At 41.2% G+C, this 19,677-nt stretch overlaps 1 long non-coding RNA gene across 1 annotated transcript in view; it reads left to right on the forward strand.

The window, feature by feature from the left end:
* The window catches only part of LOC129407300 (uncharacterized), a 31,856-nt gene extending 12,446 nt beyond the window's left edge, over positions 1–19,410 (forward strand). The window contains exons 2-3 of the long non-coding RNA XR_008631484.1: positions 5,784–5,919; positions 19,261–19,410. This is a non-coding gene — a long non-coding RNA (uncharacterized LOC129407300). The remainder of the gene's footprint in view (positions 1–5,783; positions 5,920–19,260) is intronic.
* Positions 19,411–19,677: the final 267 nt, after the last annotated feature.

A 19,677-nucleotide genomic window follows, 5' to 3' on the forward strand; every position in this document is an offset into this window, starting at 1 on the left:
GGATCTGCATTGTAATGGTATAATTGGGGATATTTGTAATAACCAAATGTTTATTTATTATAACTAACATTTCTAGTGGGGGGGTCTACCATCTGCTTGTCGCCATGGAAATGTAATTTATTTACCTAGAATGTTTCCCAGTGTGGCATAGATTCTCTCTTGGTCAACTCATAATGATGATTTTGATGATGCGATTTTGTGCTTTACAAAAATTTATTTAACTGAATTTAATCTATCTTGCATATATTCAGTTACAGGACGTTTTATTGCATTATGCAAAATATGCATTGTAGGGTCACCTCTCCACACATCTGACCAGTAACTTGAAGTAACCCTGGAGGTGCTACCTGCTTGTCCCCGTGGAGATAAGTTTAATGCAATACGGTGACACACCCTTTACCAGGAAAGTTACTCAGAGCAACTTTAATTGAAGGTCATTTATCCCTCTTATGATTATCTTTTTTTTTTTTTTTTTAATTGTGAAACTGATTTACTATGACAAGGCCATTTCCTGTCTCAAGTCTAAGAAAGACAAAAGAGAGAAATGTTTGTAGAGGTGATGGGTGAACAGGTCAGGGCAGTGGATGGTGACTGCCTGCTGCACTAATGTACTGGAGTCAACCTACTGTCTTCTCTGTCTGTCTGATGGGGCTGTCTGTGATTGGTGGATTATCGTGGCCTGAATACTTGATACTGCCTCTGTTGTAATGGTTCTTTTCCTGCACTGGAGCTCGGACAGTGCTCTTTTCTCCTTTTATCTGCCCTGCTCGCCCTGGCCTCAGATCAGGTTGCTAAAAGAGAAACGCCGCCTGTGACCAACTCTCCATTTGTGTGCCACTTGCTTTTCTAATCTCCCTTTTTCATATGGGCTCTGTATACATGGAGGTTTAGCATATGAAAATACATGATATCACGACAGAGATTATGTGCTTTGATTGTACTGACAACAACTGTTAAGGGGCTATTCTACTTTAAGACAGACAAAACAATCAGTTATGGTCATTTTAATATTATGTGATGACCTGCCCCCTGTTTAACATGAGTGAATGAAACAAAACACAACTCCAGGTATGTTTGTATGTTTGTGATAAGGAAACATTATAACAGAGATCAGAAAATACTGTAAAATGGGTCCTTTAAGGTAAAGGGAAATTTGTCCTCTACATTTGACCCATCCTTCAATCACCCTGGGAAGCACCTTGGTAATTACTATGTTAGCTAGTTACTTCTACTTGAACATAACATATTTTACAGTCGAGTAAACTTGTCGAGTGAGCTTTATGTTGACAATGAACCTTTGCATTTCTTGCACTGTTCCTTCATATGTGATATAGTTTCGTAGTTTAGTTTACTTTGTCAAATATTTGATTTTCTGCAGTTTTCCCCTCTAAATTACAGATTATTTCAGATTATTATAGTTATGTTCTCTTACAATAAACTCTATTTTTTTGTTAAATACTTTTTATTCTTGAATTTTCTTGGACCAATACTAATTTTAAGTAATGTCATTCTTACACTTGAATGCAATTTTCTTATATAGACTTAATGTTCAGTATATGATAACTGGAACAATATATTTTGGGGCTCAATGTCGTGTGTACAATTTCTTCATGATAAGGAAGCCTAATCTATTCTATCTGTACTCCTACTGTATCTACCGGCTAATTTCAAGATACTTTTGCTATTGTTGTGTGAAACCTCAAGAAATACTCCACGTCTGAGCAATGGTCAGCTCTCCTTTTGTACTTTGGCTGCTGTACGCTCTTTGCATTTGGTATTCTTATCAGGCTCTTATCCTGTCCTATCTAGTGTCCTACATTGTCCTGTCCCGTCCCGCTCGTCCTGTGTTAAAGCGGAGGAGACAGAGCGTTGCCGGGGAGAGCGTTGCCGGGGCCAGGTGTCACCGTGCACACAGGGAGCACAAAGGGAGTATTGAGGAGAGAGGCAGGGAGCAGGGAGAAGCAGGATACTCTTACCACCCCAATGCTGCTTATGCCAAGTCCTGCCTTATACACACAACAGACACTGTGTTCAGTTTAGCCCCACTCCCGCTTTTGTCTTCTCTCTCTTTCTCTCTCTACTCTCCCTCTTTCTGTTTTTCATTCTGTCTCTCTTTCACCCTTTGTACCCCCTTCTTTCTCTCTCTTTCTTTCTGTTTCTTGCTGCTTGCCCTCTCTCATTCTACCTCTCTTTAGCCCTGTGTACCCCCTCTCTTTCTTTCTGTCTCTCTCTCTACCTGCCCTCTCTTTCTCTCATTCTATCTCTCTGTTGCCCTCAATATCCCCCTCTCTCTTTCTTTCTGTCTGTCTACTTGCCCTCTCTTCCCCAACTGTCTCCCTCTCATTTGCTCCTCTCTCTCTGTTTCTCCACCCTTTCTCTCTTCTTCCACCACCCTTCTCTGTCCCTCCCTCTTCCTCTCTCTCTTTTCTCTCTGTCTCTCCGTCTTTCTGTGTGTCTCTCTGTTTGGTCTTTCTCCCCCCTCCCTCTCTGCTGTTACCTCCTCTGCTCCGTAGGTCCCAGGCAGGTTGTCTTGCAGTGAGCGTGGTCTGGTCTGGATTGGAGATGTGGGGGCGAGATAGCAGAGCGGGCTAAGAGCCGACTCCTCTATTAGACTGGGCTTTCAACCTCCTCGGACACAAAGAGACACAGATTGGAACGAACTTGAGAGAAACGCAACCCGAGTCAAGACGCACTTCAAAATACCAGACGTACAGCAACAGGCAAAGGGGAAAGGAAGGAAAAAGTGGGCTAAAATGTCGAGTTTATTTTTAGATGTCTTGGGAAAGTCTCGGATAGTGATTTTGTAGGTATTCCTGAAAAAGGCCCAAATTACTGTACTTTCTGATCTATTTTATAATGTTGTTTTCTCATCACAAACATACCTGGAGTTGTGTTTTATTTCATTCACACATTTTTAACACACAAACCCTGCATATTTATAGTCCTTCTTTCAAACTGAATGCACTCTGTTCCTTTTTGTGATGTCATGCTGAAATACAAGAAGTGCTGCATTGTGTTTTTAAACTCCATACACCTTCACTATAATCATTTGGTTGATTTTCAGCCAATCTCTACTGAGCAAAAGGTAGCTGTTAACTTGAAAACTACTACTACATCATGACATCACAAGGTGGAACCGATCATTTTGAGCTTTGGAAATATAGAAAAAGTAATATTGCAGGATTTCTCAAGCGTGTGTGAATGAAGCAAAACACAACTCCAGATATCCTTTTGAGGAACTAACAACATTCTAACGTGGCTCACAAGAATAAAATTTGCATAATATAGGACCTTTAAGTTGTACCAGTTTAAATGAAATAAATAATAATCATTCCATCTTTTGAAAAAAGTAATGAAATGTAAAGAACTTATTTCATTTGTTCTGCAGTTTGAAATCAGTAACCCAGTTAAGAAGGGATTGGCAATCCAGTATCACAGCAAGAAGGCCCTTTTATTTCACTATTTTGTCCTTAAATAATTTCCTATTTGAAATATAGAACTGGCTTCAAAATCTAAATAGCTGCTACCCTCAATAAGCTTCATTTGATTGGAGCTGAACACTACTGTTTATGTCACACTCCGTTAGCCCACTTCTTTATACAGTCAATGGTTGTTTCCCACTGTTCTTGACAGTTCTAACCCTCGTGGCATTGAATGATTGGTCAAATGCAGAGGACAATTTTCCTAGGTATCAATAAAGTACACTTTAAATCGAAATATGTTTGATAAAACATGATAAGTGGAAGCGTAGATTTGTATGGACATGTAGATTTGTGGTATGAACTTTTGACCCCTGTAATACAGTAATAACATAACTGAAAAGTGATAACCTGAGGATGTCTGATACTGCAGGCGCTGGATTCCTTTCGCTAACAAAATCCTTGTGGTGCATTAGTCTTATCAACAGACTCAACCCAACCCAAAATACTTTTTTTGAGAACAAACTAATGACTCAAGGACTTTCTTTTTATCCAAAGTTCCAATACCTTTTTTCATTGCATTGAACCATGTCCCATAATAATGTGTTTACTAGTGCCAGAACTCGTAATCCAGTAAACCCTTTTAGGTATCACGGACAGTTTTTTTTTTTCTTTTTGCAAATTTGAAAATATGTGGTAGAAGCTTTTTAGATTAAATGCTATACAAGAGTTAAGATAATCTATAATCACCACAGGTTGATTTGCGCACACAAGTAGCAGATCCTCCACCTGAAAATTTGTGCAGTGCGCCTTAGTAGAGAGTAATTTCTGGTGTTAATGTGACGGCTAGAGAACTTGACACAGCTTTTAAAATTTAAAGTTTACAATGTATTTTAGGTGTAAAGTAGACCAAGTAGCTAAGGTGAGGTTTTCTGGTTTTGCCTCATATCGTCCTGTAGCAGACCGCCTCTGCCCTGGTCATTATTACACCTGGGACCTGCAGCTGCTCCAGTGAAGTGAAGTTGAAAAATGTGTGCTTTCTGACACAAAATGAGGACACGGTTTCATTTTAGATTTGTGTGACAGCACTTAGCGTCACAGCCTGCCTCAACCTGCCGAACAGGTTTAGTTAAAGGTGTAAGTTACAGTAGTGAAATGTATAGGAACAGGATATGTGCATGTTATAGCTCAAACCATGCATGCACGCTCTGTCACTGCACTGTGCGATCTTGCTTTTGGAGGGAACATGAGAAAGATGACACTGATGTGATAATGAGACCTCACCCTTTGGCTCTGGTAGAAGACAGAAAAGTGGAGTATCCCCAGGAGTGCACAGTCATCAGAAAGAAGCGGTAGCAGTAGCACATGGTCTGCTCAGAGTGGGGCTGTAAGTGAAGCAGCTAATTACCCAGGGACAGAGCCTTTAAACTGTCATACAACACACGACTACTGAGTTAGACTTTGGGTCAATTTTGGTAACAGCACTGATTACATTTAAAAGTCCTATACTCTACTGACTCTTGTGAGCTTTAGTCTTGTTGTAATGTTGTTGTTATCTCATCAAAAACATAGCTGGAGTTATGTTTTGTTTCATTCACACCTACTTGATGAATCCTCTGTTATTAGTCAGTTTACCTCTCCGCCTTCTGATGTCATGAAGCAGTAGTTTTCAAGTTAACAGCTACCGTCTACTTTTTGTTGAATCAATATTGGCAATTCAAGGGCTGAAATTATTCAGATGATTTTAGTGAAAGTACATGGACTTTAAAAACACAGTGGAGCCCTTCCTGTATTATCATCAGATATACTATGTAACTTATAACTTTTCTGGTGAAAGATTAGGCACCTGCTCATCACAAATGATAGGTTATCGCTTTGCACAGTTAGCACAGTAGACACATATTAGTGTCTATGCCCACAGACCAGTGAGTGACATCACCTGGCCAGGTTATAGGTCAAATCTGTGACACAGAGGTGGCACTATAAGAATGTATGTTTTTAAGTTGGTGGATAAATAAGTACATAGGTTTATTGCCCTCCTGAAGAGTATATTCCAAACAAAGCAATTGCATCCCTATGAAAACAGGGGAGGTGGACCTTCCTTCAGAAAAGTTACTTAGTGCATCTTTAAGCATTCATTCTTTTGGGTCAGGAATACGTTTTTGCCTTTAATGTACCTTTAATATCAATATTTCTGACTGACTGTTAACTCGTCTTGGAACCTGTACAAACAGCCTGAGGTCATGATCCCATGTTACTGGACATTACTGTTAATAATACACTCTGTTTACAGATGAAGGACAGCTAGTAATTTAAAAGACAAAAATAGTATAAAACATTTAAATTCTTCTCTTTATGTTATAGAACACCAGAGGGCGCCCTCACAAGCAGAAGGACCACTCATCATACAGTATGTGTACATTACCGGAGCTGTGTCACTCTCAAATGGACTGGAGAAGTTTGTCAGTGTGTTCTGGCTTCCTGGGGGGCACCTCATGTGGTAGGTGGCATCGCTGCATAGCTTCTCACAAGTGTGCCCTTTGTGCTCCGCTGGGCGATATCTCAGACAATAGTGTGAGTTACAGTATGAGGAAAATGGATGGTTCACACTAAGTTTTAGTGAAAAGCAGCATCTGTTGAATGTGTGTGCAGTGACTATAGGCTGCTGTAGTGGGCACGCTGTAGATGTGTGTGTGTGTGTGGGCATTTGGTGGTCTGCTCACTGCACGTGCACTGTGTGTGTGTGTGTGTGCGTGTGTGTGTGTGAGGTGAGGAGGGGGGGTTTATGTGTGTCGAAGATAATTAAGCATCCACAGAAGCGTGTCATTCCTCTATTGTGTGTCAGAGCAGACCGCGGGGGTCCGGAGCGCCAGCGGAAATGCTGATTTAGTCTCACTTTAGCTCCCCCTTCCTCTTGTCTCCTCGCTTTTTATTTAGATTACATCCTCTAGATTTATCTGCCCAATATTACGCTCATTTCAACTGGTTAACAGCTTCCACAAGGACATCTGCGGCCACACATACAGGTGCATCTGACAAAATGAAAATCATGAATAGTGAGAATGAGGACCACTATTTGAGCAGTCGAAGACTAGAGTAAGAAAAAAAACATATTTCATAAGAATAAAAGTTATTAATAAAAATAAAAAAAACAGCTCAATTTGACAGAAACAAACCTTGCCTTTAGCCTATTACAAAATCTTACATGAGTTTGACACTATGTATCACATAAACACAAAAGATATCTTCCTGGGTTCAATATGTACATTTATTTAATCTCTTTTATCAAAAAAATAATTAAAGATGCACTATGTAATTTTTTGGGTTTGGGTTCGTCATAAGCTTGTTTTTATGCATGTGTCACTGCTCCGTTAGGAATGTTCCACAGTATGGCATTAAACAGCTCTACCTTACATTTATTAAATTACAGGTGGCTCAAAAATACCTAGAAAAACAGGTATTCTGACTGTGAGCGGGGTTGCCTTTCCTGAGATCTGACCTGTAACTTGGTCTGGTTTGGTTTTCATGATAGAAAGGGTTAATGCCATACTGTGAAACTTTCACAACAAAGCAATAACATCTTCACAGAGAAAAGCATTTGACGGACCCTCCACCTGTGAAGTTACACAATGCACCTATTAATTTCACATCCTTATTGTATGCTATACGGAAACACACACAACTACCAAAACACAATGACAAATTCCATATTGTATTTTTCTTTATCCTAATCCTAGTTCTTCCCTCCAATTTTTACAGCAGATACATCTCCTTGACCCCAAACATTACCTCCCAACAGAAGCAGCAGACCCGCTCCCTGTGTGGTTGCTGCTTCCATAGGCATTCTTAGCCTGGGCAGTTTTTTCTTGTAGATCTTCCATACCGCTTTGTGCCCTCAGATTTCACGGCACAACATTAACGCGAGCTGACACAGTGGATTAGAGGCAGACAGCTGGAATGCCCGGGCCCTTTGTGCGATGTGGACCACAGCCAAGAGCCCACCACAGCCAGTGAATATAAACACCAAGAGCAAGGCCAAAGAAGAGGTGGGGTTGTACCTGTCCGAAATAAGACACGCCCCCCTGCACCTGAGCTCTGACTCCGCCCCATTTGTGCTGTGGTCAGGGGAAGTCCAGTGAACATGAGACGAGAGAGAGAAGTAACAATAAAAGTACTTAAAAGGCTGTTATGGTTCCTTTTAATAGGCTGTGCTCATGTGTTAGATTTTGACAATTTAAACAACAATTACGTCTTTGGGGTTGAACATAGAAAGTGGACTAAGGGAGTATAACGTTGCCCACAGCGTTCGGCTCCAGTCAAATGAAGCTTACCAAGTCAAGCGGTCATAGGGGCGAATTAAGAGCCAAGTACCATATTCATTACACCAGGATCATGTAGACCAGGTTAATATGAACATTTTAAGACCAAATGACAAGGCTCGCTGCAGCAGTTACAGAGAGGGATGACAATTTTCTTATGTGAAGTTAATTGGAGCAGCAGGAGTCAAATTATATATTATACATTTATATACACAGTCTTTCTGAAAAAAAAAAAAAAAACTTCTCTATATATACTGACAGGGAAGATGTTGATTTTTTTTTTTTTTTTTTTTTTTGTGAAGAGGCCCTAATACAGTACGAAGATATTACCAAAAACCAGGCTGAATGAATCCGCAATCTAAATGTCAGATTCTACCAAAGAAATCTGACCTATCCTTCAGCTAAATTTAAAAATAAAATTGATTTTTGTAGAGCCAATATCTGAATAGCAGTCACTTCTAAGGGCTTCATAAAATGTTTGATATAACCAACATAAGGAACAGAAAATCAAATAATGAAAAAGTCATTGGTCAGTAAATGGAGTGTCTAAATTAATTTTAGGGTCAAGTGAAAGAAATGTAATTAAAATTAAATTATTCAAACACATCAACACAATTAATCTGAATATCTTGGCATTAAACTTTAAATTAATGTTTTTCAAAGCATTTTTGAGCAATAAAACTGAATAAATGGAAGGTAGATATGTTTAAATGTCGTTAATATGATCAACTGAAATTCAGGAGCAGGACCACGCCTCAGCCGCCCTCTCCTCTCACCAGCGAACCACAACTCACCTCGACCACGCCTCTAATTTCCCAGAAGCCTATATGTAGCAGCCTTTCCCATCATCCCAGTTTGTCTCGGCCGTCTCCCCACACTCGCAGCAGTTCTACGAAGATGGTTCCCGGAGAGCCACGAGCAGGAAATATTCACGACACTCCTCAGTTCGCTCGGAGGTCCAAGCCGGCGTGCCTTCTCTAGCCTTCCGAACGCCATGTAACCCACACCTCCACGGCGGACCTCTCCCCGGTGCGTACAAGTTGTAATCTCCTCCTCAGACAGCGGGTCCGTTGCTCTCCTACCCCTCGTTCGCCTCTTCCTGCTCGCCGCTCGCCCGGCAGCAGCCCCGGGCCCGCGTACGTCACGACAATGGTCTCGACCGCCTCTACAGCAGCCCACTCGGAAGTCACCCGAGCTCCCGCCGCAGAGCTCGACTCTGCTCCCGCACTACACTGCACAGGTCCCCGCGCGCACGCTTCCCCGCAGGCGTCCCCGCGGGCTTCTCCCAACAGGTGCGACATCAGAAGCCGGACCGTGGCCGGCCTCCAGCAGGAACTGAAGAAGAAAGGTATCGTTTCCAGCCGCCCGGATAACAAATCCAAGCTGTTCCGTCACTATTTAGATTCGGTCCGAGCCCCGTCACCTCGGGCTCCCAGCCCTCCTCGTTCTCAACCGGCGCGCGCAGTTCCAGTCGCCGACGTCTGCCTCCACAGCGCCCCCTCGCGGGGAGCATGTTGTCTTGTCCCCTGTGCCTGCTCGCTCTGTATTAGACCAACGGGTCGCCTCTCTCTCTCATCCCTGTCTGCGTAGGCTGCACTAAATCCCCATGCACACACATCTAATTCCCCCATCCCTCCTTTATTTTCTCTTATTCCAGCCATTACCAGTCAGATGGTTCTTGAGCTCCACCCATCACCACCACAGCAGCTTCAACAATCTCCTCAGCAGCACTCATGGCCCCACAGGCCCTACAAGCTGCAGAGCACTCTTATCCGTTTCTTTCTTCTGCTCTATCCCCCAAATGTTTTTTCTACTGTGTCTCCTAAGTTGCTTCCACCAATCATTCGTCTCTCGTTCCCTCGATATTCGTTCCCTCGATATTCGTTCCTTCGATATTCGTTCCCTCGATATTCTTTCCCTTATCTCTCCGGTAGCCGCTTATTACCAGTTATTACATCAATCTCGCTCATTCGATCCAGCCCTCCTTCCATCGCAAGCCACCCACGGGATATACCAACCAGCCAGGGCCTCACCTTGCTAATACAACGAACCACTCCTTCGCCATCCAAGAATCTCACCCCCACCAAATTGGCTTTCGCCTTCTCTTTATATTGCAATGCCATCTGCTCCACTTTTGACAACCGGAGAATGGAGTTAGATGACTACCTGGCATTGGTCCTCAATCTTGCGCTGTTCTTCGGCAAGACCGGGATCCACACATATGACGTTCTATTTGCTACCCAAGCGGCAGGAAGGCCCCAGCAAATCAACCATGGTACTTACTGGGGGGTCCTGAATTTTGAGCTCTACTGCAGGGTCATCACAGCTCATGCCTCTCTCTCATGTGCTCTCCACGGAGCTCCCTTCCATCCTGCTTCCTTGCTCAGCGGTCACACCCTCCTGTAATTGTACCTCATCCTCGAAGAACCTAGTGGTTTATTGTCTGTCTTCCACTGCTTCCTCTCTGCCTGTGATTCCTCACTTCCTCAGCCCGCCCCACCGCATCATACCCATCAGTAGAGGCAGTGATCCACGATGCTTCATCCTCCATGAGGGATCGAAGTTCCGCCAGTCCCTTCACAATCGTGTAGAAACCCCCAGTCCTCGCTTGCAGATCCCACCGCTGTGGACAACCATCTGGTGAAAGACGTCATCGAAGGGTTCATGATCGGCCAATTCAAACATCCTCCTCTCGAGACTTCTGCATCAACCCCATCTGCATCGCCACACGCAAGTACACCGGGAAGAAATGTCTCACTGTCGACCTATCCTCCCCTCACGGTACAGCCGTTCCCAGCATCGGCACTCTCATTCCCGCCTCAGTTTTTTTCCGTGCAGTATGCCACCAGCAATCACGTCATCTCTCACTCGTTTTGCAGGCCGTGGAGCGTGGCCCTGTGAAGCGGACATCACCAGCGCCTTCAAGGTCCTGCCCATCCACCCAGATTCCTAGCGTTACTTCGGAGTCTTCTGGGTAGGGTTTTAATACGTTGCTCTACACCCGAGGTTTGGCTGCTGCAGCAGCCCTAGAATTTTGACTCCTTGTCCGAAACCTTGTGTCAGACACTCAACAGCAACTTTAAACTCCCGTACGCCCTACACCTCCTAGACGACGTCCTGGTCACGACTCCTGCGTCTTTCTTCCCTCGTTCCAACCTATTGTCACTCATCAGAGCCTTCTCCAATCTCGGAGTTCCCTAGACCGAGGAAAGACCCTCAGCCCTTGCACTACATCGAGTTTCTCGGCATTACACTCGATTTTATCTCATTTCAAGTGTCTCCCTCCCAAAAGGTCCAGTGAATCTCCCTGCTCCTCTCCAACTCATTCTCGCAACCCCATGCAACAAGAGACAGCTCGTTGCGATTCTCGGTCACCTTAACTATGCTATCCGCACCATGCCTCTGGGCAAGCCCTTCTTTTACATCTCCTCACACAAGCCGCATCAGTCGAATCCCAGAGTATTATACCACCGATCGACGCGTGTACATCCAACATGTGCCTATGGAAGCATTGCCTAGACTCCTTGAATGGAATCTCGATTTCGCATCTTTCCCCAAGATATCCAACTTTTCACCATCGCAGCTCCTTTAGTTGGTTTCAGAGGGTTTTATCAGGAAAGCGGTCCACTTCCACGTGCCCTCCAAGCTCCTCTCTGTGACCAGCTGACAGCTCTTCCGCCTCGTTCGAATTATACTCCATTGTTATCACAGCCATTCTTTTGGGGGCCACGAGTGGTCCAGTAGGTGCATTCTTATCCATTCCGACAGCAACACCGCAGTCCACATCATCAACAGGGGAAGGTCTCGCTCCTCCGCGATCTCAGTTCCTTCAAAGCTCACCTAGAATCAGCTCAAAATCAGTTTGTCATTCGCGCCGCTCATATTCCAGGCTACTTAAACTCCATTGCGGATTCTCTCTCTTCGATTTTACAGAAGCTTGGCTCCATACTTGGACATCCAGCTTATTCCAGTTCCCCATTTTCGGCCACGATCTTCAATTAAGCTACCCCGCTCTTGCCCCTCTCATCTCAATCTCACAACTCGCTATCCTCAACAGCCTCGCCCTGAGTTCCCTTTCTACCTACCTGGCCGGGTGGAATAGTTTCAAGCTCTTTTCAGTCTCCATCAGCTTCCCCTCAGTTCTTCAATGTCAGCACCATCTGCAGATTTGTCGCCTTCTCAAATCACTCCAGGAACATCTGCGTCTCCACCATCCAGGCGCATCTCTCAGGAGTTAATGTCATTACAAGATGATCTCAAGCAAGGACCGCCCATCTCTCTCGCTGTCTCACTGCCACTTTTCCACATTGATTAAAGAACTACTTAAGTCCGAACCTTGTCTCCCTCCTAAACGCTTCCCGCTTACTTCAGATATCCTCTACCTTGTATCCTCACACTTCGTTCCAGATACTATTCGCCGTCCGAGGACATGACCCTCGAAAGCATGTTCCTCACAGCCTTCTTCGGCCTTCCGGTTCCCGTTCTGAATTCACTGTTATCGTCAATCGTTTTCGACCCTTTCGTCCACCGCAGGCTTCTGATCTCGCCTTACATTCTATGGTCTTCGCTCATCTTCACTCTTCGCAGGAGTATAACAGACCAGTTGGGAAACACCTTCCCTATCCACCTCTTCGCCTTAACTCACTGATAAGTCCCTGAAAACGAAAGTTTAAAATATCTCGCTTAAAGTCACGCCTCCGATTCCTCCTCCATCAATCCGCTCTTCCTCACAGAAACGGGCAGATGGCTCCCAGGTTCTGGTTCAGTGACATTTCCAACTAGAAAAGCACTCAGAGAGCGGAGACCTCCGCCAAGGACTACCCCCATTTTTTATATAAATTGCGATAAAATCAGTCTTTTGGATCAGATCCGGATCAGCCTTTGGAATATGAAAGAGGATGCCATTGTCCATCCCTGAGTCAAATTTCATGGGGTTTGGTCAATAATTAACCGCGATATTGAGAAACAAAATTTTTGGCCCCATTTACCACAATGTTATCTAAAATTTCAAAGTGATCCAGAATCCAGGATTTCTTCCGGATCACCCCAAAATGAAATCAGTTCTTCCTTTTCACATTTCCAACAAATCCTGAAAATTTAATCAAAATCGGTCCATAACTTTTTGAGTTATTTTGCTAACAGACAAACAAACAAACAAACAGACAAACGCCGTCAAAAACATAACCTCCTTGGCGGAGGTAATAAGTTCTATGTTCTCCGGCATGTCTTCCCATTCGTTTTCCAACCACTCTTTCTGCGTCGGCGTGGGCACATTCGACCAAAAACTCAGATCCTCGGTCACCGGGCCTCCAGCGCCTATCTCGTCTACGTTCGTTATGACCTCAACGATCTCTGTCCATCCCGTCCTATCTTGCATTCTTTTAACCTTTTTGGGGGTCCCGTTCCGGCTGGGCCAATTGCAGATTGAGACAGAGCCCCCACCCATAGTCTCAACCCAGCCATTTCTGTCTCACTTCGTACATTATCAATAAACTTCTTTGCACTATGTTGTTGTTGGAGTGGTCCTAGCTAGTGAATATCATAGTATAGAACAGACCAGACAAGTGAAGCATCTTTAGCATAGCATTTTAACATCTGGTTGAGAATTATGTCTTGCTGTTGTTTCTGAATGCAACAGTCTTTTCAATACTCTTTTCAGTTATGTGTTGGCCCTAAGCTTGGATAAATAGATAGGATTTTCTTCTGGTAGTAGAGCATATAATATGATTAAATATTTTTCTACTTCATTCACTGCTTGCATATTTTAGTTTCATTTAATCTGCTTGGCCCCCCTCTGTAGCCAACTGTAACCATCAAATCATCTCCACTCACTCACACAGACGCAGACACAGACAGGAAGCGCGTGGTGCGGGCTTGGTGGGCGTCTCCATGGAAACGGTCTGGTCACACCTCGTTACGGGACGCCGACTGTTTGTATTGGCTGGACAGTTCCGGAATGTATTCTCTCAATGCTAATGGGCTTCAGATGCCATCGGGTCATTGCACTCAGTAGCGGCACTGTCACCCACACATGTACACACACGCATATACACACACACACATCTTGGGCTTACATTAACTTATTTATTTCCTGGAGACCAGTCCTTACCTTAAAGGGGCTATATTACGTTGTTTTCTGATATGTTCTCTGTTATGTTGTTTCCTCATCACAAACATACCCAGAGTTGTGTTTTGTGTCATTTTCACACATTTAACACACAATTCTTGCATATAGGCTGAGTTCTCTCACACCAAAAACACTTTGTTCCACCTTGTGATGTCATGTGGTAATACAGGAAGTGCTCCACTGTGATTTGACACTCCATACACCTTCACTAGAACTATTAGAATGATTTCAGTTCTCAAATTGCCAATCTCTACTGAAGAAAAGATAAAAAGTATCTGTTAACATGAAAACTACATGCATTTTGAGCTTAAGAAATATAGATGGACTAATGCAGGATTACTTAGACATGTGTGAATCAAACAAAACAACTCCAGGTATGTTTTTGAGGAGATAACATTGTAATATGGCTTAAAGCTCACAAGAGTCAACTTTGCGATATAAGACAAGACCTTTAAGTCTGTGTTCAAGCATTATTAAGGCTAAATGTGATGTTATGAAGAGTTACCCTGAACTTTAAACCATGTTTTAATAATAAAGGATTTACGTCATGGGGACCAGATCTCTATCCCCATACGGGAAGCAGGTCCACATGAATTGAGTGTGTATAAAGCTTTTAGTCGCCTCAGTGTGATAAATACCTGTCCAAACTTACTGTGCTCAAGAGATGGGCTACAGCAACAAAAATGAAAATCTTTTTTTTTTTTTTCATATTTCCCCAATGAAAAGAGCCACATTATTATTTTGTACTCCTTCAGAAATGTGTTGAAAAGTCCCTGTAAATGTCTTGAGAAAAACCGTTTAGTAGAAATTACTTTTTACTTTTTATATTTATAACAAGGTCACTTTGCAAGTTTGTAGTCTTTTTTTTAAATTATTATTATTAGAGACGATATTCATTCAAATATATCTTCATGGCAACAATTTTTACAATACTGTAAGATACAGACACTGTGAGGACATAGCCTAAATCAAAAGTTTAAAATTCATAAATTAGAAATGTGTTTTGGGATGGCGTAATCATATAAGAAATAAGAGTAATTTAAAAAATCTATGATATATAACCTGGCATGCATGTAAGATGAAGATAGAATATAATTTATTTAAAGAGCTCATATTACACTATTTTCTGATCTGATTCACATGTTTATAACACACAAACCCCCTAGTTAGGTTAAGATCATACAGAAAATACTCTTTTCCACCTTGTGATGTCTTGTAATACAAGAAGTGCTCCATTGTATTTTTAAACTCCATACACCTTCACCAGAATCATTTGAATAATTTCAGCTATGGATTTGTCAATCTTTACTGAACTAATAAATAAATGTAAAAGGTAGCTATTAAGTTGAAAACTACCACTACATGATATCACAAGGTGAAATAGAGCATCATCAGTGTCATTTATGTGTACTGCTGCTGTCGTTACACATTCCATCCTCTCATGCATATTTTTACCATGTGTTTTAGCCATACAGATGCAGTTCAGCGACCAATGCATGGAATTTAATACTGTAAAAAGAAAACACAGAAAATTCTACTGAATGATTAGTCATGTTAGGCTTCTATTGATTCTGATGCAAAGATGGAGGTACAGTAATAACACGATAAACACCTTTTTTTTTTTACTTAAGTAAAAATACAAATACCAGAGCAAAAGAAATACTCAAGAAAAGTCTCAGATGATCACATGAAGAAAAAGCATTTAAGTATCCGTTTAAAAATTTACTTAAAGAGTAAAAAGTAAAAAAAGTTTGTGATGCATATTTTGAGGTCTTAAATCCTTCAAATGTATTGATTTTTATATAGATTTGTGCTGAACTTTGTTCACTAGAAACAACTAAATCAGACATTTTTATAGCTGTTTTTATTTGTATATTTTTGTTTGCTCAAACTACTTCAGTAGTAATTTGTTAAAAATAAACCCTCAGCCTTTTTAGCAGGTCTCAGACAATAATAAAAATAAATACTTTTACCTTTCTGTCCAAAAATGTAGTGGAGAGAAAGGACAGATACCTGTTCTCAAGTAGAGAAGCAAAAGTATCTATTTGAAAATCTAAGATATCTACAGATATCTACTTTTTTTTTTTTTACTACTTTTATGTGCTTCCACCACTGGTAGTATCTCAGTTCATAGCATCACTGTCTCAGTTCTTTTATGAATCATTGCTTAATACTTAAATCACAAGGTTACCTGTGTTGCCTAATGACGTGGTGGGAGCAACAGAACATTGTGGTTTTCTTTGAAGAGCAAATAATTGGCTACAGTTCAAATATTTGACTGCTTCCAAAAACATACTGGCACATTTGTGTGTACTGTACAATAACTTATGAAGAGCAATATATTGCTGAAATAGTAGATTTAAACCTCAAAAACAATTCTAAATCTACCTTACTGTTAAAAAACTTGAGTTTCAATAAATAAATAGCAAAATAAAACACTGCAGTACTTAGCTTGCATCTGTAATGAGTCATAGAAGTTATTAATTCAACCTTTTACGGCTTAAATCTTATCACCGAAAAGTAACCAGAATTTTCCTTGTAGCTTCAAGAAAAAATATGCACTATAAATATGACGCCCCAAAAATAGTGTTCTGGCTTTCATATATTAAACGATAAGTCGATATAGTATTTATCATGACAGGCCTAGTGTACTGTTGTTAGTGGTGGAAGTAAAAGTACTGTACTAAATACTAAATACTGTACTGTACTGCACAAATCTTTATCAAAGTGACTACATTTGAAGTCTTATAAGACCTTGCAAAATACTTTTACTTTTTACTCTTTAAGTACATTTTTAAATAGGTACTTAATTATTTTTACTTAAGTCATTTTTTACTTGAGTTATTATTATTATTTATTTTTTTTTGCTTTGGTATCTGTATTTATACTTAAGAAACAAAATCAAGTCCTTCTTCCAACACTGACTATAGTGTTCACATGAACCTCTTCACAGTACCATGCTGAAATACATATAACAGGTCTAATCAGAGGTATACGTCGACTCCACAGGTTTCTTCTAAACAGTCTGATGAAGGCAGCAATAGGCAGTTTGCCATCAGCCCCTGACAATCTTACCCCCGGGGAGTACATAATTAATTGTTGACACACATATAAAACCCACAGTCTTGTGAGTTTATTTCCCACTGGGCACAAAAGTCTGCAAGCCAAAACTGAGAAGCTACAGGTAGCAAGGGGGCCGGTTGCTAGGCAGATTCTGTGCTCTGAGGCTCATTCACTCACTGGGATAAGCAGTATTTGTTCAAGGAGTACACAGACTTATCCACATGTTGTATACATAAAAACATCAATGTGTTTGGATGCTTCAGTGCTTATGTTTTATATTTGAATTCACGCATAATTACACTTTCAAAAGTTGTGTTTAGTCCTGGTATTTTCCAGGTTTAACTCCAGATTTAGTCTCTGTTTTGATGTGGTGTCTTGTGGATGCGCTCTTAGTGTTATATTATGAGATTTATTCCCCGCTCTGAAATGTTTTGAGTATCTATTGTCTTCCTGTCCAAAACTGCAGAACAAATAGACCTCACTTCTCCATAGTGACAATTCACCATATTCATGCACTTGTTTTTATTGTTGAAAAAATATTATACACTATATTTTAGACCCTATGTACAACTCTGGCTCTGAAGTTTTGAAATAATTACTACTATGTACAGAGCAGTGGGTGGAGATAGGGGTTTGGTTGAAGAAAAACCCAGACATTTTCCAACCCTCCATTGCAGGATTACTCAAACATGAGTCAACTCTGACTAAGTATCAAGAAACACTGTTAAAAATGATTAAATGCTTATTTGGTAAAGATTTTATATTGTGCAAAATTGACTTGTGTTAGGTTTTAGCCATGGTTTAATTTCCTTTATTTCCTCAAGGACATACGGTACCTGTAAGTGTGTTTTGTTTCATTCACACTTTTGAGTTATCCTTTATTATTAGTCTGTCTGCATCTCCAAAGCTCAAAATTCTCCGTTCCACCTTGTGATGTCATGAAGCGGTTGTTTTCAAGTGAATAAATACTTTTTACATTTTGTTCAGTAGAAATTGGCAATTCCATATCTGAAATTATCCAAGTGATTCTAGTAAAGTTGGAGCACTTCCCATATTACCACATGACATCACAAGGTGGACCAGAGTGTTATCTGTTAGAGCGAAGAACATAGACATCATATGTAGGGTTTGTGTGTTAAAACATGTGTGAAAGAAACAAAACACAACTCAAGGTCTGTTTTTGATCAGGAAACAACATAGATCATAAAATAGTGTAATATGGGCACTTCAGGTTAACCTTACAATCCCATTAATAAAAATGACCGTGTATTTCATTAAAGATTCCTGAAATATGTATTTTAGTTTGCTATTCAAGCTAAGACTACATAATCATAAGCCTGCACACGCAACATAAACCAATCACTCTATATCATGTATCAAAGTTACCCTGCCCAAACCTCCCACTATACAGGCAGTATGCTGTATTCATAATATTTACAAAACCAGTGAAAACAGATGTACTATCTATACGGACAAGTGACTGTTTAAATAGCGCTCCTTTGGTTGTGTGTCTGCAGTAACTGATAAGTGCTTACAGACAGTCCTTATCTGGATGTGGGTGGCTTGGGAAGGCTAATTTAGTGCTCCAATGATAAAAAGGAAGAGGGAGAAAATGGCCACAAAAAACACCTAGGGCAAGGAGTGTTTATGTAGTTCCACGCAATTGGATATAAATAGTGTGTAACATGAGACATTTTATGGAGTGGCTGTGGTGGAATTACCCCGCTCGTGGCTGGGTGATGCTATCGGCACCCTGTTCACCCATGCATTGAACAAGTCTGACACCCAGGAGTAAAATAAACATACACTACATAAACTTTAGTCTGACAGAATGACAAACTGTTTCGCAAAGATTCTTATTGCTGATTTTTCTCATGGCTTTTGCTGGATATCTTTTTATTGTTGATACTTTGCAGATAATGTCATCAAAGTTCCCTGGGTGTGTGACGCTAACTAGAGGCTCTGCTCTGTTTGAGGCTCTGTTACTCTGACTTTAATCTTAGGTTTTTTTAAACATAATCTGGCCAGAAGGAGCTGATTTAATTGGAACTACAATTAAATCAGGAACCACAAGGTGAGATGATTTGTGTGCTCAAAAAAGTCTCTCAAATTACAAAACAGTAACAAGCTAACTAGCCAACAGTCTTTTTTTGTTGAAAATCAAACTCCTCAACAGCACCATGAATGCTCATATTGATTACAGGCTCCTGATCCATTTTGCTTTTTTTCTTGAGTTTTCAGACTGCTTTAAAACTTATTTGATTGTTGTTGTTGTTGTTCTAATCTGTGCATACTGTCTCCGTGGTAACTCCTGAACATTTCACCAATACAGATACATGTGGAACACCCCCAGCCCGATGTCACTGCAAAGTATGAATAGAGACTGTGTTTTGGTCGTGTCATCTGCTCTGGAGGGGTTGAAAATGGCTCAGCAGGAAACCAAAGGACTGTCCCACACCTGGATCTGACACCTGGACTGTACCACATGGTAAGTCCAACTGGGACATTCCCGGAATTATCACTACCTCCAACCTGTTTCCATAAAACAACAATATTTTCCTAACATTTCACTTTTTCCATGTTCACTGTGGTAAATAGTCACATTTTTATATTGCACTTTTCCATCTTCAAGTAACCACTCACCTATTCACACATATATTCACACACCAGTGTACACAGACACTGGGGCAAAGTGTCTTTGCCAAGGACACAACATTCATCTGTGGGAGCTGGAATTGCAAGGATCTGA

The sequence above is a fragment of the Boleophthalmus pectinirostris genome, unplaced genomic scaffold (genome assembly GCF_026225935.1).
Source record: "Boleophthalmus pectinirostris isolate CB_2022bp ecotype Guang Dong unplaced genomic scaffold, ASM2622593v1 HiC_scaffold_9, whole genome shotgun sequence".
In the NCBI taxonomy this organism is placed as follows: domain Eukaryota; kingdom Metazoa; phylum Chordata; class Actinopteri; order Gobiiformes; family Gobiidae; genus Boleophthalmus; species Boleophthalmus pectinirostris.